The sequence below is a fragment of the Micromys minutus genome, assembly GCF_963924665.1.
Source record: "Micromys minutus genome assembly, chromosome: 21".
In the NCBI taxonomy this organism is placed as follows: domain Eukaryota; kingdom Metazoa; phylum Chordata; class Mammalia; order Rodentia; family Muridae; genus Micromys; species Micromys minutus.
The window spans coordinates 47,869,109-47,893,718 of NC_137956.1; the positions used below are offsets into that span (position 1 = coordinate 47,869,109).

The window sequence follows — 24,610 nt, forward strand, 5'->3', positions numbered from 1 at the left end:
CACATGCACACCCACATGCACATGTGCACACTTCCCTTTTAGCTCATCTCCCAGCCACCAACCAGCCTGTCAGGAACTCCAGGGCCTGGCATCTCAGGCCCCGCGTGGGTTGTGGGGAGCTCTACACAGCACTTGGCAAACTCTTAGTGTGGCAAACTCTTAGTCCCCTTTTGGGTAAGCTGGTCAGAGACTAACCAGGCAGCACATGCTGTACCCGGTTTGTTTGGGGGTGTATTCTGGCCCCAGTCCCTCCCTCTGTTTACGTTTTTGCTCTTTCTCGGTATGTTGACCCCTCAGAGAACTGAGGTCTTCACACAAGTGTCTAGAGTCACCGTGTCCTGCTGGTTGGACAAACTGTTTAGAAGAGCCAACCAATCTGGCTTGGTTTGCTCTGGCAACTAACTCTGCCGTGCTGTGCAGTACAAACACCTAAGTCGCCTCCACTCCCTAAGGACCTGCTTGTCCCCTCAAGCCCTGATTTGGCCACAGCAGACACCGGAAGAGTCAGGTTTCTTTCTATGGGCCTCCACCCTCTGGGCTTGTGCAGTGAGGATCACAGCCCTCCTGGTCAGTAGGATGAGGTTGGGAGGAGCCGTCCACCACCACTGCCTGCGCTCGACCCCTGGGCATGACCAGCAGGAAAATACTGGAAACTTTCCCCAGGTCCCCTCAGGTAGGATTAACCATCCCATTTCAGTCTGTAGGCTGTAAACACTGCCTGTGTCTACAAACTGTTTCTGAATGTTAAAAAAAAAAAAAAAAAAAAAAAAAAAAAAGACTTCAAACTCTTCCACAATAGTCTTTACACCTTATCCATGAGCTTTAAAACCTGTGAGAGGGCATGGAGTGAACCCCACGACTTCCTGGGGCCTAAGTAGAGAGCACCTCCCTGGTCTAGCCTTTCAAGAAAGCCTGGTGAACCCAGCATTCCTGTCTCCGTGGTTCTTGTTGGAAGAGCTGTGGCGGGAAGCTAGGGGATACTTGTCAGGACCTGGTCTCCCCTGCTTCCCCCACGTCAACCTGGGAGTGGGTAATTTTGCAAGTGTCCTCTGACTGATCAGATTCTGTGGAAAAGCCAAGCTGGTCCGTGTTACTGGACGCCCTTGCTCTGTGCAGCTTGTTGACCTTGCTTTTCTGGACGGGCTTTTCATATCTTTAACAGCCCATTTTGTTTGGTTTCAGTGTCAGATTGGTTACTTGTTAACCAAGTCTGGAATTCCTCCCCTGCTGTCCTAGGGTGGGGTGTTTGGCTAGTAAAACCATTAAAGTCCTACTTTACCTGAGATTTTTTTTTTTTTTACTCTAGAAAGTTAATATAATTTTGACCAGCTGTAGTATAGCAATAGAGGGTCTTTTTTTTTTTTTTTTTTGGTTTGGTATTAAGTATGTGTGCTTTGGCAGCAATAAAGGGTCAATTTTTTTGTTTGGTATTAAGTATGTGTGCTTTGGCAGCCATACAGATATGAGCTATATGTTGATCACATCTACCCCCAACTCCCCCACCTTCCTCCAACACATGTTCCTCCCACCTTCATGCCTATTTCTGAGAATCAAATTTTGCAAAGGCCTCTTTAGGATAATAAACCACGAAACAGGTTCAGCCGAGCTTCCAGCCTAATCGGGCGATATCTTCAGATAGGCAGAATACAGTTTTGCATAATTTAAATCACAACAAACAATCATTTGGTTAAGTATTGGGCCTGCACTGATTGGAAGTGTTTGTGGGAAGGGAGGGATTGATGGCCTTAAAATGTTTGCTTTCATTTATTTACTCTGTAAAATAGGAGTGGCAGCGACCGCTCCTGGTTTTGACAGAGGGATGAGGCGTTGCAGGTACAGTGGGGACTCCACGCGGTGCACCAGTGTACCACGCTCCACACACCTTCAGCATAGGTTGACAGAGACATGTGTCCCTGTCACTAGCCCATGGCTCTGGCTTATTACTTGCAGCTGTGATTGACAGTGAGGCTCTGGAAAATGGTCCCCCGTCCGCAAACTGTTCCTGCCCTGCTGCCACACAGCCCTTAGGAACAGAGACAGGAGATAGGAACGGGAAAGTCGGGGACGAGAAAACCAGAGCGACCACTGAGTCTGAACAGGAACGGCCCATGTCATTTCTGTTAAGCACTTCAGTTACTTCCAGTGTCCAAATTGAACAGATGTTTGGGAAATGGGACCTCTCAGTAGACTTGGGAGAAGATTAAAAAAACAAGTACAAACTTTTCATGTTGTTAGGATTTATTTATTTCATATGTATGGGTGCTTTGCCCGAGCGTATCATGTGTGTGCCTGGTACCTGTAGAGGCCAGAAGAGTGTGTTTGATTCTCTAGAACTGGAGTTATGGATGATTTTGAGCCACCGTGTGGGTGCCTTAATGAATCCCCAGGTCCTCTATAGGAACAGCCAGTGCTCTTAACTATTTATCAATGTCTGCAGGAGTGCAAGCAGTTTTAAAGAGTAATTTAGTACTTAAAGCGTGAGGTGATACTTTTGGCTGCAAGTATCAGAAAAGCAGGCTTCATTCAGCCCAAGTTGGCTTCTCCTTTTCAGGCGCCTGGAGATTGGCTGCCTTGCCTGTCCAGGAACAGCCCTGATGTCAGAGCAGCTTCATTTCTCTTGGCTCTCCCACCATGCTCCAACCTTTCTGCAACCCTCCTAGTCTCCCTAGTCATCCTCAAGGAGGGAAAAGAGACAGAGTCGGTCCTGTTATCCCTCTTATCTGGGAAGCAGACCATTCATTCCCAGGGACTGCTCAGTAAACTTTTGTTTGTGTTTAATTGGCCAAAACTGGGTCACGTGGCCTCCCTTAGACTCAAATAAAATGACAGAAATGAACTCTCCAGCAAGGCTAGCCCCTGTAGGAAGGAGAGAAGACCAGAAATAGAGGAAGCAAGTGTGGAGCCGCCGATCCCAGCCTTAGCAGTGTCCTCAGAGCACCAGCTACACTGTAACAAGGGAAGTCACCTCATTTGCACTCAGTGCAAGGATGTTGCTGTTGACTGCACGTGTCAACAGGCAGATAAGGTTGGGCAATGGATGTCTAGTTCCTGCAGAAAGAATGCTCCTGGATCAATAGTTGGAACAGACAAGTTAAATTACATCTGAACATACAGACACACGACTTTCAGAGCCGTATGGACACGTGACTCCCTGAGACATTTTGAAGCGAGAAATTTCAAGAATGACATAATAACAGCATGATCCTATCTTGGTTAAAAAAAAATCAAACATACAGAACTGAAAAAAAAATGTCCAGAAATATACAAAAGCAATCTGAGGGGATAACTGCACAGGGATGATTCTCTGGGCAAAGGCTGAGAGGCAGTAAGAGAAACAGAACACTTTGTTTCAGTATTGATGGAAATGTGCTTGTGTTGTTTTAGGGATGACTTTTTTTTTTTAACTAAGAAAGGATATTTCCTTTAGCTCTTTATAGAGAAATAATTTGAAGGAATTGTACAATAACAAAACAAACCCCAAGAAACCTCAATTAATATGAAGAAACACCCAGAACATCTCAGTGCTAGTTAAACAGCTCTTTCTTTTGCGCTCTTTCTTTCTTTCTTCTTTCTTTCTTTCTCTCTCCCTCTCTCTCTCTCTCTCTCTCTCTTTCTTTCTTTCTTTCTTTCTTTCTTTCTTTCTTTCTGCATGTGAGCCAATAGGTTTGCCGAAGATTACTGCAGGCCATTGTATATTCAGGCCCAAAGTTCTGAGTCTGTTTCTCATAAATGTTTGCAGTTCCTAGTCTCTCCTAAAATATCATTTTAAACTTCTGAGATTTTATTTCATTCGTATGGGTGTTTTACCTGCATGTCTGCATTTGTACCATGCACATGCAATGCATGCCGGGGCTAGAAGAGGGGATTAAACAGAGACAGGCATTACAAACAGTTGTACATTGCCATGTGGGTTCTGGGACTTAAACAGTTCTGGAAGAGCAGCTTTTAGTTATAACTCAGAACCTCCAACCCTGGAGGTGTTGACAAAATTGCAGCCAAGACAAGGTATTTACAAGCAGTAATCATTTCGGACAACAGGATAGATTGAAGGAAGGTTCAGATTAACACTATGAAGCCCAGGCTGGCCACAAGCTCAGAAACCTTTGCCTCCCAGTGCTGGGATTAAACATGTGCACTCCACTCCCATCTTAAACTTGTATTTAGATGAAACTGCAGAGTCAGATGTTCTTACAGGAGATCACACAGAGCCAGGTATGGTGGTGGGCTGGACCTCTACACTCCAAATGCTGGAAATCACAGATTCCAGGCTAAACAGTGGCAGAGCCCTTCAAAGAGGAAAGAAATGGGGGAGGGAAGGCATCACAGAGGTCCTTTCTCTCCTCTACCTGGGACCCCTCAGTGTTGACATTTGACAAGACTTTGGCTTCACAGCCAGGATGTTCATAATGACCTTATGAAGGCAGAAGTTCCTTTCCTGGAGGGGGGCATACTCTTCCTCCTCTTTCTAGCCACACCCATTTTCCTTCCTTGCCCTTCCCTTCCTTGGCAGATTGGCAACCTCTAATCTGTTCTGTTTCCAAAATGTTGCCATTTCAGACGTGTTAGCTAGGTGGGATCAGACAGAATGTGATCTTTTCAGCAGAGTGGGCAGGCAGACCGACTCTCTGGATAGCATTCGACTTTCTGGATGGTCACTGTGTTGGCACTTAGGTATATTTCATCCCTGTGTAAAGTTCAGTGGTGTGAACACACTATGGTTTGATTGTTCATCCTTTCAAGATTTGGGGTGTTTTGAATAAACACATGAAACCGTTTATATAAACTTAAATCCTCATTTCCTTGGGCAAATACACACATCAGTATAGTTAGTGGGTCATGTGATAGTCACAAGTTTATTTACTTTCTTATTTAAAATTATTCCATCAAGTGAATAAGTTTTAAGAAAGAAAATAAAAGGTATGCACCCTCCTACCCTGTTGCTGAGATTAGAGGTGTACACCACCGTGCCCACACTTCCTCTTTTCTTATTTGAGGTCTTGTGGTTCTCGCTCCTTTACTGTATGTCTATAAATACATTTTAAGTATAAAGGTATGTATAACTATCAAAATAGAATAAATAAATAAAATTACTGTCTCCTTGAGTAAACATACCATTTTGCCAAGCATAAGGCATCTATTTTCCTAAAGCCTCTTGGATTTTCAAAGTTGTCATTTTTAAACATAATTTCACGTGTGTGTGTGTGTGTGTGTGTGTGTGTGTGTGTGTGTACTGCTTTGTTACCCTGCTGTAGTCCCTTGAGACACGGTCATTCATTGAACCAGTCTGTGTCCAGGCCGCTACCACCCTCAGGGCTCTGCTGCACACAGCACAGGCTTTACAGACTTGTACAGCTTCTAACTTTTTACATGTGTGCTGGGGATTTGAACTTGGGTCCTTACGCTTGTAGAGCAAGCACTCTTACCCACCAAGCCGTCCCCCTAGTCCCAGTCATTGCATTCTTATACACAGGTAACTAGAGTTTAAGATTAAGTGGTGCAGACAGAGAAATTGAGTGGAGTAAGCCACAGAACTAAAAGAGCCAAACCCACCCAAATACACCCAGCAGCCGCTAACAAAGACACAGAGACGTTCAGCTGAAGTACGGCCGAGAACGCTTACTCCCCAAGCATGAACGCACAAGTTCCAGCCCCCGACCCATGCAAAGAACCGGGCATGGGCTCACTCTCCTCAGGGTCTTAAAGCCCTATCAATGCCGTACTGTGCTTTCTTCCTTAAGCAGTTAGAAATTTTCATCTGGAAGGCCGTGTTAGCATGCAGACATAGTTGGTGCTGTGTTATCCTGAATCCTGTGTCTCCGTCGAGCTCACAGATTGGCTCTGAGATATTTTTTTTTTTTTTTTTTTGGATTCCCACAAGTTTTGATGTCAGCTGTCATGTCAAATAAGAACATTTACTTTTCTTCTTCAGATCTGCGTGCCTTCAATTTTTTTTTTCCTCCTGCTTTATCACACTGACTAGAGCTTGGACAGTATATTAAATAACTAATGGGGATGGATGGGTGCCTTCGCTTGCTCCTGTCTTAGTTATCCTCAGTTCCTGTGATAAAGCCATGACCAAGGCAACCCACAAGAGAAACGGTTTATTTGGGCTTACTGGTTCCAGCGGGATAAGATCACCTCATGGTAAGGGTACGTGGCAGCAAGCAACAGGCATGGCGGCAGGAACCGGAAGCTGAGAGCTCACAGGAAGCTGAGGGCTCACATCTTCAGCAAGAGGAAGGAAGTAGACAGACAACCGGAAGTAGGCTAAACCATCTAACCCTCCCCAAACAGCATCACCAACCATGGACCCAATGTGCTACAGTCCCCTGAGACCATGGGGGACATTGCTCATTCGAACCTTGACAGCTCCTAATCCAAGGATAAAAACGTTATCTTTCACCAATATGTATAATCTGAGCTGTTAGATTTTGGATTCAGTGGGTTGGTGAGGTTCTCTTCCATCCTGGGTTATCTGAGTTTTATAGATAACTGAGGCTTTGTGCATCTGACTTTTGAATAAGAAACCAGCTTGATGCCCTTAAAGAAGGTTTACTTCTGTTGTGTAACTCCCTTCTACATGTTGATGAACTCTACCCGTGAGCGACGTCATCTACAGTTTTATTTATTTATTTCAGCGGATGTTGTCTTCCTGACTTGATATCAACCTCATGGAAAATACGTCAGGGAACTTTCTACCCTGTTCCAGAACCAGTTGTGTAGAATTAGCGTGGTCCTTCTCCACTGAGATTGTCTAGGCCTGGAGATTTCTTTGGGGCAGTTTTTAAATCTTCAAGTTCGACTTTTTTTTTTTTTTTCCCGGTAGTTGTAGAGCTGTTTAAGTAATCTCTTCGGTATGCATAGACCTGTGGTATGATGGATTTCTTGAGATTTCATACATCTCATTTAAGCTGACCAATGTCTGAGCACTGAGTAGCATCCTTAGCACGTGATCTCGGGCCGACTCCTGATGTGCACAGAACCAGTAACAATGAGGCAGGTGATGATTTGTGGTCAGGTTTGCTAAGGGTAACTCAGCTTTCCTTGGCCTTCATTCTCTTTCTTTCTCTTCCCCTCTTTCTTTCTTTTTCTTCCTTCCTTCCTTTCTTTCTTTCTTTTTCTTTCTTTCTTTCTTTCTTCCCTTATTTCCTTTACTCAGTTTTATTAATTTCTTCCTGCCTCTTGGTTTGGTTTGAGTCTATTTTGAGCCCCTCCCCCTTACTGAAATGTTCAGAGGTCCCGGTATTTTCTTCTTCTTCTATCTAATAAATATGTTTAGTGGCACACACAACTTCTCAGCACGGCTGTAGCAATCCCCACAAATGTTGATATTTTCATTTTCACATAGTCCCGTGGTTGTTCAGTGACCTTTCACGTTTAGAGCAGAGTCAGATTCACGGCCATGTTGAGCGGAAAGCTTGAGACAGCTCAGTGCCAAGTATGCGTCTCCTCCTCCAGAGTCTCCTCCCCCACTGTCGATATATGCCCATCGTCCTGTGGTGATCACAGTCTCTCTCTCCATTATCACTAGTACAGGTGGCACACATTAGGGCTGTCTGTCACCATCAAACGCTTTATGAGTTTCAATAAAGGTTCTGTGATACATGACCACCATTCCAGTGCCTAACAATGGTTTCACCACCTTACAAACTTTCAGTGTCAACCCATCCTTCTCAGATCCCAGCCTCTGACAACTTCTGATTTTTTTAAAAAATCTTTGTAGGTTTGCCTTTTTTCAGAAGATCATCTAGTTGGGGGCACGGCATGCAGCCTTTGCAAAACTGGCTTTCTTCTCAAAGAACATTTGGGTTCCTTCATGTCTTCTCATGGTTTAAAGTTAATTTGTGGGCTTAGAGGGATGTCTTAGAAGTTAAGATTGCTTACTGTTCTATCAGAGGACCAGAGTTTCCATCCCAGTATCCGTTTTTGGTGGCTCACAAATGCCTGTAAGCTCCAAGGGATCAGTCTTGACCTCTGGACTCTGTGTGGCATGTTCATGCACATAACACACACACACACACACACACACACACACACACACGGGGGAGGTTATGTGTGTACAATTACAAATAAAATTGATATTTAAAAATAATTCATCTTTCTGTACATGAATGTGCATGCATGTCTATGTATGTGTATGCACACGTGTATATGTGCACATTGTGCGCATGTTGGTGTGTGCAGGTGAATGGGGGGACCAGAGGTCAGTCTCAGGTGTCTCTCTTTAGGAGCTGTTCACATTGTTTTGGAGACAGGGTCTCACATAGGCCTGGGGCTCACCAGTTAGGCTAGGCTCCAGCCCTTGGATTCTGGGGATCTGCCTCTCTCTGTCTATCCAACTCGGGGACTGCAAGCATGCAGCTCCGCGCCCTGCCTTTTGATCTGGATTCTGATGACGGAGCTCTGGTGTTCATGCCTGCACCGTGGACGTTACAAAGGTGTTGCCTTCCTGGTCCCCTCCAGTCTGTTTGTTTTCAGTGTTGGATGAACCCGAGCTCTGTGGGAGTGCAGCAGTTAATTATGGTTAACTTACTAAAGGACAGCAGATTGCCTCTGAGTTCAACAAAATGAACAAGGCTGCCGAGAGCAACTGTGTCCAGAAACAATTGTTTTCCACTCATTTGGGTATTTACCCAAACGTCATTGAGACGGTAAGAATATTGAGTGTTGTTTTAAAGGAAACTGCTGGACTGTTTTCTGAAGGGCTGTGTAATTGTTCGTTTTCATTAGTTTAACTGCGATGCTCCTTGGCATGGATTTCTTTGGATTAGTCTCTTTCCAGTTCATTTTGCCTCTTGGATTTACGTCTCTTGCCAATTTTGGGGGTTTTTCGGACGTTATTTCCTCGGGCCCTATCTCCTGGGATGCCAGCTACACCAGGATCCTTTTGTTTTTTACGTTAAGATTTAGTTATTTTTATTTGACATGTACGGGTGTTTTGCCTGCATGTATGTAAACCTGTGAAGGCTGTAAGAGGGTATAGGACCCTCTGGAGTTGGAAGTATAGGGTAGGGTAAGCCACCATGCGGATGCTGGCAATGAAACCTGGGCCCCTGCAGGAACTGTGAGTTCTAACCTCCGAGGTCACTTTTGTTTCTGCAGGCTGGTGGGGTTTCCTTCCAGTCTTCCCTTGTTCAGATTGGATGATTCCTATTATTCTCTCTTCAAGCTCATTGATTTTGTCATCTCCGTTCTCTGTAGAGCCTACCCACTGGGATACTTCTATTGCACTTACTTTTAGGTGTGCGTGTGTGTATGTGTGTGTGCATGTGTGTATGCATGTGTGTGTGCATGTGTGTATGCATGTGTGTGCATGTGTGTATATGTGTGTGTGCATGTATGTGTGTGTGTAAGCATATGTGTGTGCATGTGTGTATGCGTGTGTGTGTGTGTGCATGTGTGTGTATGTGTGTGTGCATGTGTGTATGCATGTGTGTATGCATGTGTGTATGCATGTGTGTGTGCATGTGTGTATGCGTGTGTGTGTGCATGTGTGTGTGTGCATGTATGTGTGTGTGTGTGTGTTCGGTGTGCACATGGGCACATGAGACTGACATTAGCGTCTCCCTTAGTTACCCTGTACCTTACGTCTTGTGGCAGGGTCTCTCACTTGAACCCACAGCTCACTAATCTTTCTAAGGTGGGCCGCCATCTTGCTTCGGAGAGGCCCTGCCCTTACCTCCTGTGCACTGGGATTGCAGCGCACCATTGAATTCATGGGGGTACTGGGGACTCTTGTCCCTTGTACTTGTGTGGCAGGTGCTTACACGGTGAGCTATCTCCCGGGTCCCTTTAATTCTAAGCCTCTGTTTATTCTGAGTAATTTCTTCATGCTCAGGCTTTCTACCCCCTCCCACACCGGTTGTTTCCAATGTGCTTCTGTTGCTCATGGAGGCTGTTTTTTTCCCCTTGTGGCTGCTTTGAAGTCTTTGTCAAGTAAGCCTGCCATCTTTATGTCGCGGTGCCCACATCTGCTGATGGCCCGTGTTCATCCCGTCTGAGATGTAACAGGGCAGTTACAAACCTGGAGATCTTTGGGTCATGTGGAGAATCAGGATCTGGTTGAAACCGTCCACGTGGCTCCAGCAGAAAGGGCGCCCCGTCTTGTTCCCGTTCTCTGTTGGCCTCTTCTGACGTCTGCTGGGCAGGCGAGGGAGTTCAGTGGCCACATGGTCTTTAATAAGCTACAAAGGAGTGACCTCATTATCTCCGTGGGTTTGGACAACCCTGACTCTTCCCACGCCTCCGGGGATACCTTCCCCATCCTACTGCAGTGTCAGGGGTGTCAGGGGACAGTCTTCTCTGGCCATGTGGTCGCCACTCACATTGTAGCTCACCGTCTCCTCGCCACTCTCCTTACCAGCTCTGCTCTATGCGTGCCTCATTTGTCCCTAGGGCTAGTGACACCCGATGGGAGTGGAGTTTTTGGTTGGTAGCCCTCAGCTATTTACTGGCTTTGATGGGGCAGACCCACAGGGTGCATGTGTGTGTGCATGTGTGTGTGTGTGTGTGTGTATGTGAGTGTGTGTGTATGTGAGTGTGTGTGTATGTGTGTGTATAGTATGTGTATAGTATGTAGTGTGGTTTGTGATTGTTATAGTGTAATGTGTGTAGTATGTAGTGTATATTGTGTAGTGTGTGTATATGGTATGTATGTAGTAGTATGTAGTAGTGTGTTTGTATGTGTGTGCATGCATTGCCAGATTCTCCTTCCCCCATGGCCTGTGTCACAGAGGTTTGTCCCATGACTCTGGTCTATATCTGTGCTTCTGTCTTTCACTTGGGGCACCCGGTCGTGGGGCATCCCGGGTTAGAAATGGTCTTCGGGCCTCATGGCTGCCCCCCAGTGTGCCTTCTTTCTTCTTCTCAGAATTGACTGCTCACCCCAGTACAAAGTCCTGAGGCTTTAACTGTGCTTAGTGGGAAAGGAAGGAAGTTGGTCTGCTCTGTTCTGCTAGAAGTCCCTTGATTAATAACTTTTAGACTCAGCCAAATTAATGTTGGATTTTAATTATGTAATGGTTCTGACACAGGCTGTCACTGCATATAACCCAGGCCGGCTTTGAACTTGCCATTCTCACGCCCAGTACTGAGATGATGGGCGTGTCCCACCACAACCAGCCACATTACACACTTGAAAGGCTAGAGTTGGAAAATTGTCATTGTAAAGGCCTGTTTCAAGGGCGGGTGAGGTGGCTCCGTGGTTAAAGATGCTTCCCACCAGCCTGAGAACCCAAGTTGGAGCTCCTACAACCCACATGATGGAAGGAGAGAAGCAACTCCTGCATGTTGTCCTCTGACCTCCACACACACACCATGCTGTGTCCCCACCCTTGAAATAAATAAACAGATGTAAGAAATCTATATTTTAAAAGGTTTTTCTAGATTTGTTTATTTTTAATTTATGATACAGATGTGCTGCTTGCATGTGTGCCTATGCACCACTTTTGTGCCTGGTGTCCCAGGTGGCCAGAAGAGAGTGTCACACACCCCCTTCAGACAGAGTCACAGATGGTTGTGAGCCTAAGGTGGCTGCTAGGAATAGAACCTGGGTCCTCAGCAAGAGCAGCCAGTGCTCTAACCACTGAGCTATCTCTTTAGCCCCAAATGTTTTTTTTTTTAATAAAGTTTGGTTTCGATATTACATTGATGAACAATGTAAAATTCAAAGTCTATAAGTGCTTCCGATATCTTAAAAAACTGCAGCCTTTGATCCCAGCACTTGGCAGGCAGAGGCAGGAGGATCTCTGTGAGTCTGTTCTATGTAGTGAGTTCTGGGCAGTTAGACCCTGTCCATAAAGAACTAACAGATGAACGAATAAGTAAACAAAGAGCCAAAAGATAAGAATGAATTAAGTCTAAAGTCAAATCCAGATCAGCGGGGCTGTTGTGACACCGGCTGTTAAACTACCTTTGAAGGTGAATTCATGAGCTCTGGCCTTCCCATCAAATTAAACTCCAAGTGCTACAGTATTTTTTTTCAATTCCAATGTAATTTTTTCTAGTTGATATTCTGTTTATTTAGTGAGGATGTTTAGCCTCCTATCTTTAATTTTATTTCTCAGTTAAGAAACTCTTCCACTTTGAGGGTAAACATGGAATGGTGTGTCTGGATTCATTGCACATGGCCCCTGACTTCAAAAGTCTGCCTCTTGCTCAGACTGCCTTGGAAGCTGATCCGTGAGCTACAGAAACTTGCCTCGGGATGATTTGCTGGGGCACCTCTGATGGGGAGGAACCCCCTTTTGACGTATTAGGTCTCGGGAAGGACCACACACCTTAGATTTTAGATTTAGAAAAGGGCTCTTTTCCTGTGCATACTGCTGCAGGGCTGGTTGGCAGGGAGGGAAGGGACACGTGTGACAGTGCTCATGGGTCACTGGACCGTTTGGCCAGAAAGCGGCAGAGGACGGGAAAGAACTGGCCACTTCGAATTTGCGCCTGTACGCACACGTATCTGTCCAGCACTGTTCTGGAAGAGACGCGGTACAGAGGCCGGCAGTGTCCAGCCACTGCAGTGGGCAACGAAGGAATTTTCTCGGTAATATTGAGATTATACACTGTAGAACTTATTTCGCTCAGACATTTAAACTTCAGAGTAGGGTGTGGGCGTGGAAGGAGCAGGGAGAGGGAGAGAAGCTTTTTTTAAAACCCCCCCTTTCTGGGGCTGGCTCAGTGGAAAAGCACTTGTCACACATACAAACTTGAGGACCAAAGTCCTGATCTCCAGATGTGAGTGGTAGCCTCTGATCCTAGCAACCTGAAGGTGGAGATGGGATCCCACGAGCAGACCACGAGAGAGACCCTGCCTCAGTGAATGAGGCACCACCATGTCAGCCTCGGGCCTCCACCCGAACACACGGCTGTGAGCGTGCACACTCCCGCACACATACACGAACACTTTTTTTCTCCTTACCTTTAAATGTCTTTCCTTTCCTCCAGTATATATATATATTTTTTTAATGGGAATATGTGAGGGAATTAACATGAAATTAAGCAACTGTTTGCCTTTGTAGCTTTGTGCCAGAGCAGAGCAAAGGCTTAGGAGCCGTTTGAAGCTCCAGGTTGGCATGTGGACATTTATGTTTGGAATCACAATGGCAAACACCGGTGGGTGGTATAATCCTCCTGAGCTGGGCGCCCGACAGCAAGCTGTCTTTATGGGTACCGAGGATTATGTAACCCCCTAACAGTGTGTGTCGATTCTGAGTAGCTGTGTCAAGTTGAAAACTGAAAGGTTTCTTTGTAATTATAATTTGTATTAAGGCTGTTTGCCAGAATGTCCCCAAATCCCTGTACTGTAGAACACTTTAAGAATTAGAAGTAGCTGAATGTTCGATGACTGTAGCTATTCTTACTTTTCAAAATTGGTACATAACCAAAGACCGCAGGGCGATGTTCCAGCATCCCATGGAACAAACCGCCTTACCTTGTCAGCGTGGCTTGATAAATGTAGCCTCGTAGGGTCAGTAAGAAAGTACATCACGCTTCAAAATGCGCTTCGTGTATTCTTGGCTTTCATGCTTGGCCTGTTGTAAGTTAGTTCTGAGTACTGGGCTTGCTTAAGCCTAAGTCATTGACTTGGAGTCCAAAGGCAAAGCCAAGCAGCCTTTCTCCTGTGTCAGGAAACAGAACATGCTCACTTTTCTGTTGGTTACAGTAGTGTGCTTAATGACAGTCATCAGGTAACCCTAAAATCTGTGTTGTCATAAACCCTGTCTAATATATAAGCACCAGCTGTGTGTGTGTGTGTGTGTGTGTGTGTGTGTGTGTGTGTGTGTGTGTGTGCATTCCTGTGGAGATCAGAGATCAACCTTAGGTGTGTGTGCTTTCTCTGCTCTAACCACCTTGCTTTTTGAGACGGGCTTTCCTGCTTATTGCGGCTGCCATCAGTTAAGCAGACTGGCCGGGCTGTGAGGCCCATCTCTATCTCCTCAGCTGTGAGAGGACAAGCGGTTTTGTGGGTTGTGGGGTCTCACCCTGGACCTCGTGCTCCCGAGCACTTTACTGACTGAGCTGTCTCCCCTGCCTGAGGAGTAGGTTTTCTACTCCACAGGAGACAGTAACACTCTCTCCTTCCCTGAGTGACTTCTGGGCTTTCTTCTTCTTCTTGGGAACAGGGTCTCACCGTGTAGCCTGGGCTGGCCTAGAGCTTGCAGTCAGCCCTGCCTCTCTTGGTTTCAGGAAGCGCAGAGATACTGGCTGCCCTATCCTACCCGATGTACTTGATTTTACATTTGATACATGTATCAAAGTGAATTTACAGAAAATAAAAATCACCCCTTCTGGTGAAGTACAAGTTTACAAAGCTTTGTGAGTTCTGACAAACAGAACCACCTATCTCTATGGAGATAAAATGTTTCCTCTGGCATTTCCGTTTTGATTTCTGGCAGCCCGTGACAGCCTCCGCTGACATCTGCTTATCTGTCTTTGGTATTGTCTTCTCTTTTGCATGACTAATGGTGTCTTATCTCGATGGGCTTTTTCTTTTTCTTTTATTGTTGTTTGTATTGGCAGTGGAGATAGACCCCAAGACCTGTGCAAATTAAGCACACATTCCACACCCAGGCTAAGCCCCAACCTCCTAATGGTGCTGGGAGTCTTTTTGTGTGCTTTAATTTTAATATTTTTTAACTGGGTTGTTTGTCTTCTTATTACTGATACCTTTTAAATATAAAATATTTTGCAAATATTTTCACCCAGAGTATGAAGTATTCTGGGGAATAGCCCAGTGCTTTGTATATGTCTTGTTTTGTTTTCCCAGGTGGTAACGTGTGGTTAAAGAAAAAGCACACACATACATACACACGTGTACAGTCATATTTAAGTACGGGTCCAGGCTCCTCATAGGAGAGTCAGCCACCTTGTTTGTTGAGACAGTATCTCTCAGTGAGGTGAGCTCACTGAATAGGCTATGCTGCTGACCAGCAGCCTGGGGACCAACCTGTCCCCACCTCCCTGCACTAGGATTTCAAGTGTGCACCACCAAACTGGGTTGTTGTTGCTTTTTGTTTTATTTTGGAACATGGTTTCTGGGCGTCAGACTCAAGACAGTTTAACGGCCGATGTATCTCCTCAGGCCTAGTGGTTGATCCTTTAAGCCTTTATTTCATAGAGAAAGAAACATGACAGAGTTATTACAGAAATCAAGTGCTATGTAAAAGACACTTGCATAACATATAATCACTCAACCAACACCTCCTAGATGAGGGGTCACTGTTAGCTCTCATCACCTGCTCGGTAGACACTCATTGAAATGCTCTGTCCTGTGCAGCCCCGGCAGGCCCTTGAACGTACGTGTTAACAGATGTGGCTGTTTAATTAAGAAAATTATTACAACTATTCTGCACGTGCATGGGAGGGGAGGTGTAAGCGTGCATGTGTGGAGGTCAGAGGACAACTTGTAGGAACTGGTCTCTCTACAATGAGGGTCCCAAGGGTCAAGTGAGGTCATCAGGGCAAATGCCTTTACCCAATGAGCCATCTCACTGGTTCTGGCTATTTTATTTGAGATGCTTAAACGTAGTGCTCTGGGGAAAGGCTGGGCAAAGAGCCACGCTCTGCCTCCATGACTGCCACGTGTTACGCTGCCTGCACACATGCCTTGTTTGAAGCCGCTTTAGAATATGGCAGAGGAAACTGAGTCACAGAGGAGATATGTAACTACCCAGTTAGAAAGCCAGGAGATAAAACTAGTCTGTCTGTATCTGATGTTAAAGGGAAACTTGAAACATACAGGGAGACCAGCACAAACCCTTCCAGTGGATGTCTTGAGAGACAGTGGCTGTGCACCTCTGGGAGACACCCCTTCTCTCGCTCTTCTCACGCAGTATTTTTAGCGGGACAAGTTCTTTAGCTCACCCGAGATGACAGACCGCATTCTCTTCAGGATGCGGTTTCTTCTGTCTGCTTCCTATGGGATGAACTGTTTCCTTGATTCTTGCTGTTTATCTCTTGACACTCTTCAAGTGAACTTATGAACCACAAATGCCGGAAGTGGGAGACACTAAAATTTATCATAAAGGTCAAGAATCCCAGGGCTGGGGGCTGGTTCAGTTGGTAAGGAGCTTAATCTCCAGAACCCTGTAAAAAGCCCGTGTGCTCCTGCCTTGCTGAGGAAGACAGGAAAGGCCTTGGGGCTTCCCAGCTGGTACAGCACTAGGTTCAGTAAGAGACTCTGTCTCATAAAACAAGGTAGAGAAGACACCCGAGGAAGACACCTGAGATCAGCTTATGGCTTCCATATACATGTGCAAGTATGCACACATGTACATATATACACAGGCGTGAATACACATGTGCATGCACACATGCATGAATATATGCATGCACAATACACACATGCACACACAAACATATGCATATACTACACACATGCACACAAATATATGCATTCATACACAAACATGCACACACTAGAACATATGTGTACATACACACACACACAAGAATCCATTTTCTTTCTATCTTGTTTTCGGTGGTTTTTTGTTTGTTTGTTTGTTTGTTTGTCTGAGACAGGGTTACTCTGTCCTGGACCAGGTAGCCTCAAACTCACAGAGATTCGCCTGCCTCTGCCTCCCAAACGCTAGGATTAAAGGTGTGCACTACCACACTCAGGTGGGGCATTTTCAGTAGGAAACACAGTGTGGAGGAGTCTCTTAGACAGTCACAGTCCTGTTGTATTGGTCACAATTCTCAGAAGAATGTGGGATTCAACTGTATTAGAAGACGGGTGCCTTGTGGACACTCTGGGCTCAGGAAATGCTCAGCTGCACATAGACACACCTGCTCACCATCCGACTTAGGGCGTCTCCATTAGGATGCTGGTATTGTCCAAAGTGAAATGATTTCATTATTACAGATAAAAGAAGGTGATTTCTCAAAAGCCCACTGGCTTTTTGTTGGAGAACCAGGGCTGAGATCTCGTTGGAAGAAAACATAGAAAAACAAAATCATAAATAAAAGACAAAGAAATAAATCACCACGTAACCAGTGGAACCAAAAAGAAATGTATTAGACTCTCTGTGTTACCAGTACAAAAATATTTTATTATCTGTGATGTGTATCTGTGTGTGTGTGTGTGTGCGCGCGCACGCACTCATGGGGGTTTTGTGTGTGCACAAGAGGTTATATCACGGAGCATGTGCATGCTCAGAGGACCACAGGTGCTGGTCCTTTCTGAGACAGAACACTGGGCAGCTGCCCTTCTTGGATTCAGTCTCCACCCCCCAGGCTGGCCTTGGTGTGATTGACGGCCCACAGCCTAGGTCACCATGTTTGCACAGTAGTCGCTGCACCCACTGAGCCATCCCTCCAACCCTCTGTAATGTTTCCTTAATGAGGGTTTTTTAAAATGAGACAAATCTAACAAAACATTAAACTTCCTGGAGATGGGTAGTTGGGTAGCTCCAATATGTATTTGCTAAATTTATTCCCTGTATTTCTCATAGGTTTAAATTTTTCATAAGGAGAAAAAGATTAATCCTGGACTCCAGTTGAAGATTAGCATCAATTTTTAAGGATATTACCCCTGTATGTGGAAATGAATTTCAAAAAGTGGGGAAGGTGCAGTCATTGCATTTAGTTCATTCCTCTCCCAGAGGGAGAATGTCCAAGAAGCTTGTCAGGAATTTAGGGTGATGTTTCCCTAAGGAGGGTCAGTGATAACTCAGCTGTCCCGGGCTCCACACTGGACACATCTGCCCTCAACTCTTGAGTTTGGCTTTGGCTTTTGGTTTCAGTGTACATTCGTGTGTGTGTGTGTGTGTGTGTGTGTGTGTGTGTGTGTGTGTATGTGTGTGTATGTGTGTGTGTGTGTTTCCGGTGACCTTCCAGAGGGTATTTATTGTAAGGGCCCTAGTCTGTACCCTTGACTTTGTGTCAGGCACCAGCTGTCAATGTCCTGTTTACAGATGTGCAGTCAGATGGCCAGAGTGTGTCATCAAGGTTGGCTTGCCTAAGATGCTGATTCTACAATGTTACCCTGATGGTTTATTTTAGGAATAAAGGACTTGAAATGTTCGGTCAAGTTCTTTATATTAGGGAAAGCAAAAATTATATCAGAGAACAAAGAGATGTATGAAATAAGAAGTCAGGGGAGACAGTCCTCTTAAAACAGTGATTCTTAGCCTTCCTGGTGCTATGACCCTTTAATGCAGCTCCTCGTGTTGTGGTGACCCCCCCAACCATAAAATTACTTTGTTGCTACTTTATAATTATAATTTTGCTACTGTTCTGAATCATACTGTGAACACGTGATATGCAGGATGTCTGATATACAACGCCATAAAGAACGGCGAACCACTGCCTTAGAAGAAATCCAGCCAAAAAGGCCTGTCTGAAGACCGTAACACAAGTACCCGTTATGACTAAGGCTCTGGTTCGCTGGTGGTCTAGGTTACGTCTAGCCCAGTTTCTTTAGAGCAGGATTTTCCCCAAGTGGCCTAGGAACCAGGAGTTCAGGGAATCTGTGAACTTGACAGGAAGTTGGGCAACAGCCCACTGTGAGTAACAGTACCAGTGACCTTCCATCCCATTCAGAAGCGATCAGCATGGGGTTTTCCTCATGTTGAAAGTACGTGGGGGCGTCTGGTATCAAGGTCATGCCGAGCCTCAGAAAACATGTCTGGGGAGTTTATTCTTTGGAAAAACCTATCTTTGTTTTAAAACTGTGTGTGTGTGTGTATGTGTGTGTATGTGTGTGTGTGCACTTGCACGCGCACATGTGTGTCCAGGTTTGCATGTGGAAGCTGGATATGTCTTCCTCAGATGTTCCTTTCCTTGGTTTTTGAAGTAGGCTCTCCCTGGAGCTAGAACTTGCCAGTTGGGCCCTAGGGACCGACTTGTCTCCACCTCGCCAGTTCCCGGAGAGCAGACACATGCCACCACACCTGGCACTTCAGTGTGCATTCTGGAGAACCGAACTCAGGTTCTCTCACTAAATCATTCCTATAGATGGTTTATTTCACAGATTGCAGCGTACATTTGTAAAGGCCTTGGGTCCTGGGGTTTCTCTGTGTGTAAGATTTCCAGTGGAGATTTAACTTGATTGGTGAACACAGGACTAGTCAAGTGGTCTATTTCTTTTTGTATCAGTTCTGGCAAGTTTCTCCTTCCCCAGAATTTGCCCATTCAGACTGTGTTTTTGAAGTGTTGGGTGATGCTGGGTGATGCTAGACATCCTGGTGCTCGCCTTTAATCCCAGTGCTTCAGAAGTGGAGGCATGAAGATCTCTGGAGTTCCAGGCCAGCCTGAAACAAAGAAGTAAACAGACAATTGAGACAGTTATCCGCACAGTCATTTGGGACTGGAGTAATGGTTCTGGGGTTGAGAGCGCTCTCTGTTCTTGCCGAGGCCCTGGGCTTGGTTCCCGGCATCCACATGGCAGCTTGCAATTGTCTGTGACTCCAGCTTCAGCCATCTGACATCCTCTTCTGGCCTCTTCAGCCCACACGTGACACACTTGCACACACATAGGCACCTATGCACATAAAGCTAGAAAATATATTTTTTAAAATGATGAGTGTAAGTTGATGATGTTGGTTTATCTTTAGCGCCTACAGGATTATTTTTCATCCTTGATATTAGCAATAGAAATGAAACAATGAACTTCAGGGTCTGTGACGTTTAAGGAGGTGGCCACCATTGGGGACCGTTTTACTATGTACAGAAGTGTGAGCTGTGAGTAGATTTAGTCTAACAACATCTTTAAAGAAAATTTCCCAAGGGGTCAGTGAGAGGGCTCAGCGGGTAGAGGAGTCTGTCACCAAGGCTGGGCTTGAGTTTGATCTCCAGGACTCACATGGTGGAAGGAGGGAACCAACTCTCACAAGTTATCCTATCCACACCATGGCCATTCAAAGGGTGTGTGTTTGTGTGTGTGTGTGTGTGTGTGTGTGTGTGTGTGTGTGGTGTGGTGTGTACACACAGGCATGCACATACACTAAATTACAATGTCCTAAGATTATTTTTAAAAGGATGCATTTCCCAGACATAACCTTGATGCACAGACAATGGGCACAGGAGAATAAGCCCCTCGACAGAGACAGGGAAGCAGTTACGGCATTTACTCCCAGAATGCCTTGCAGTTACAAAATGTAAGGCAATCACTTGGATGAGTGCTAGGGAGGCACTGGGCCTACAAAATACCAGTCATATAGGACCAGATATCCTGCAGTCTCTGCTGAGCTAAACCTTCTGCATGAGACTGTGTGCACTGGCTTGCCTCTGCTGCTGTAACAAAGCGCCATGACCAAAATCGACTCAAGGAGGAAAGGCTTTTCCAGCTTGCCCTGGTCACCCTTTGTAATGAAGGGAAGCCAAGGCCATGACAGAATGCTGCTTGCTGTCTTGAGCTCCACAGCTCTTTCTTATACACCCAGGACCACCTGCCCTGGATCACTGTCCATGGTAGGCTGGGCTCTCCCACATCAATCATCAATCAAGGGACTGCCTCCGTCAGACTGCAGGTCAGAAGACTGCAAGCAAGTCTGATGGGGGCATATTGTCCACCGAGCTTCCTTCTTCCCCGATAACTCCAGCTCACGTCAAGTTGACAGGCTACCAGCACAGTGTGCACAGACACCGGTTTGAGGCACACCAGGTCTGGGTGCAGAGATGCTAGAGGGCAGTTATTTTCTTCCCGATCTTCTGTATTATTTAAAATGTTTGCACGAGCACGCGTCCTTCCTACAAAAATAGCAAAGCTTTCTGAGGAGCTTGGCAGGGACAAGATGAGAGGGAGGTGAAGCAAGGAGCGTGCGCGAGCATTTCTGTTGTGTCTTAGCGAACAGTCGGGAAGGAGAGCTTGAAGCTTTGAGGAAAGAGTGGCAGTCAACAGGGTGGAGAGGACTTAGGGCCTGGACTCCAACATAAAAGTCAGCCTCAAAGGTATCTGAAGATACCGGAGCTCCAGAACTTCCGGAAAGAATTGAGAATGATTGTAATCCATGGCTTCCGGTTTCTTGGTGAAATGGGAGAATGGGAACAGACGAGAAATAGACCCATGGTGAGGTCTCCGGTAGATGTGACTCATGGTAAGGTGTCCAGTAGATGTGACTGGTGGTGAGGTCTCCAGTAGATGTGACCCGTGGTGAGGTCCTTCAGTAGATCTGACACCTGTTAGAGGAGGCATCTAACTGTCGTGGCCTGATAGGCTGGTAGGGCCTGGTCTGAGCTATAAACACTGCACTGGCAAGGAAACCAACTGGCCAGTCTTTCTCTAAAGGAAGAGCGTGCTCGGATCTGTGCGGTGGTGAGGCATACGTAGGAGAGCCTCCCAGGGGAATGAATTCGAAATACTCATGAGAGATACTTAGACGATTGGCCTTCGACTCAGGATGCCAGAGGAAACGTGAACTAAAGAAATATTTACGAGGAATTTGGAGTGCATATCCAAAAAGCCAGAGGTGCGTGGTGAACGTGGGGCTTTAGAGTCTGACGTTTTGCAGGAGCTCCCGAGGGCACCAAGGCAGCTAGGGAGGATTGGCAGGTGAGGGAGGCGTGGCCTCAAAGGGGAAACTGGATGCTGTCAGTATGGACTGCAAAGAGGGAAAGTGGGATGTAGATGGGTGGGCACACTCCCCAAGATGAGAAAGGGGGTATGAAAAGAATCAGCGGGGAGCTGGGGAAGGGGACTGAATAGTGAAGGGTTAATGCGAATGCAGGGTTTTCCAAAGGAAATACTGAGCCAAAAGAATTACCCATAATTCCCAGAGTGTGGGCGCTTTCCCTAGTAAGTTCTACTGTAGCTCCCACTGCCACGGTGGTTCTCAGAATTAGCCTGAGTGCCGTCTCCCCACTTCCACTTTCTCTGTCCTGTGTGGCCAGTCACTGCCATCTAACCAAGGCACTTCTCTGCCCCGGTTCTTCCATGCTGACCCCTCTCTGGCTCCCAGTGTCGGCTAGGAGCCCCCTTACCCTCCCTCCTGTCTTGTTTCCAGGCCTGTCCGGTTCTGCCAAGGTGACTTTTCACCTCCTACCCTTCTCTTCCCCACAGCCTCACACTGGGGTCGCTGTAGTGTTAGGATGGCTGTCTTAATATGGTAACCTCCCCTACCCAGAGTCTATCACTAAGACCCCACAACTGGACCTTTGCCCTTCCACGTTCTCAGCTGATCTCTTCTGGGGGGGGGGTTGCATCCTTTAACCATCTGGGTAGGAAGCACAGGATTTAGAGCTGAGAGGAACCTAATCTCCTCGTGATCCTACTGATGAGGAGGCTGGAAGGTCAAGGAATGTCCCCATAGTCAACCAGCAAGCTAAGATTTAAGCCCCATTTTCAGACCTGACTGCTACTTGCTAAATTGGAAGTTACCTTTGTAGTTTGTCTCCCCAACCCCATCCCCTTGATGCTTCAGGAAGTCCTAGAGGCCCAAAGCAATGAGGCACTTCAGAATAATTGGGAGTAATTTCTGCCAACCTACGCCTATGCCTCTAGGTGTACGTCTATACCTAGAGGGGTGTAGCTGGCCTGTGGTCTCTGCCTCCTGTCTGTCTGTAGGAGCCCTGAGATTATAGATGCTTGCTCTGCCCCATCAAGGCTCTATGTGAGCTCTGGGAATTGGAACTCACGTTCTTGAGCTTGTATGGAAGTTTTTTACCCACTAAGCTGACATCTCAGCCCCTAAGAATTTTGAGACTGATTGACTAGGTGATCCTTGTGGAGCTAGATACTTAGTACCACCCCCTTATAGACTCACTTTCAGAGGCACTGTCACCACAGAAGCAACCCAACTAGATTCCTGTCCCAGATATGGCAGTCACAACCCTGGACAGCACTTGTGAACCTTCTGAGGCTAACACCCTCTGGCTCCAGGTTTTATGTTACTCACTTTCCGATGTCCCTGGGATGTGTGTGTGTGTGTGTCTGTGTGCATGTGCCAGTGTGTGTATACTGTCTGAGTTTATATCCCAAAGTTTCCATTTGACCCCCCCCCCGCCTCTTTCTTCTCATCTATAAAATGAGAATAAAACTCATTAAAGACCATCACAATTATATTATAAAAATAAAAATATTCCCTTTCTCCCCGGGATGGAATATCAGACCCACACACATCAGGCATTTGGTACATTTCGAGTGTTCCATGAGGGTTTGCTGTTACGATTATTCCGTGAAAACTGTGAGGAACGAGGAGACTCTAGAGAACACCCTGCTGCACCGGTACTGGCCGGGAAGTTATCAGTCCCTGCCTCATTGCATGAGCACACACCAGAGGAATGACTCGAAATGTGGTAACACTCTTCACAGCGCTGCGGACCACTGAAGACAAACACGCTAGGTATTTGCCAAGGAGAAGGTCAGGCTTTGCATAATTTAAGAAACACACAGCCGTTCTGCACTCCAGGGCTTCGATAAGTTGGCGGTTATATAACGGGCTGCACCAATGCAGATGAGCCGAGCCAAAGGTAGGGGTTGGGGTGCTGGGGTGCCCGGGCAGAGGCCATGATGGACAAAGGGCAGGCAGACTTTCTTGTCTGTCCCCGAGAAAATCCCCGGAAGGTCACAGGGCAGCGGGCCTGGTACACACAGCAGTAAGGAGACCCTTCTCAAACAAGACAGAAAAGAAGGATGAACACTCAGAGGTTGCCCTCTGACCTCCCCCTTACACACTATGGCACACACATGACCACACACACATACACATATCTGTAGTACATAGAAAAACATCTTATGGTACATCTGTAAACCCACAGCTTGGATTGATGTCAAAGTGTAGCCTTCCTGTGTCACCTGCTGGACTGGCCTCTTCTGATGCCTCAGACACGGTGGTACTAGTCTCCTGGTGCAAGCATGGGGGAGTTTAAGGTGTGAGGATGCAGACTTCAGTGGCCGATTTCTATTTGGGGGCAGAAGATATGAGCCCATGGTCCTTACCAAGTGGTCTCGTGTCTTCATCACAAGATCCTCAGACCGCCCCGTTTGAGTCAGCCAGCGTCTTTGGAGAGGGGATGGACTGGTTTACATAAACTATTTGCAGTTAGTCATATTGTGAAGCTCAAAATTTCAGAAACGGGAGGGGGTAGTTTATTTCTAGAACCATCTGTAGGGTGAGATTCAAGTTCATATCCAAGGCGTTGCCAGAGTAGCTCAGCAATTGCCAGGCTTTTGGAAGAGATACTGAGACAGAGGTGGGGATCTAGACTCCGGGTAGAGGGAGTGAGGGGGCTACCAGCCCACCAGGCCATGCTGGAAGCTGTGTTCTGACTGCACACCAGGGACTGCCGTCTCCCTTAGCAAGAAGCTGCTGGAGACTTAATAAGTCCCTGGGAATGGGGAGGTCACAAAGAGCTTTTTTAGGGGGGTCGAATTCATAATTTTAAATTGGGTACGATCGTGGGTGCCTGTAAATCCTAACACTTGAGGCCAAGGCTCGGGGACCATGGGCTATGTGGAAGCTAGTAGTGGTGGGTTCCGGCGCATCATGGTGGGTTCCAGTGGGTCAGGGTGGTGGCAGAGCAATGCCTTATCTCAAAAGGAGGGAGGGAGGCAGGGGAGCAGGATTCATAACCTTCCTCTGTCTCTTTTAAAATATTTTTAAGCTTTTATTTGTTATTGCGTGTTTGCGTGTGTCCGGTAGGGTGGGTGGGGGTGCCAGAACAACTTTAGGGA

General features: G+C 46.3%; 1 protein-coding gene across 1 annotated transcript in view; it reads left to right on the forward strand.

Annotated features, from left to right (window-relative positions):
• CTDSPL (CTD small phosphatase like) overlaps positions 1 to 24,610 on the forward strand; it is a 113,525-nt gene that overhangs the window by 811 nt on the left and 88,104 nt on the right. The gene's annotated exons all lie outside the window — the stretch shown is intronic.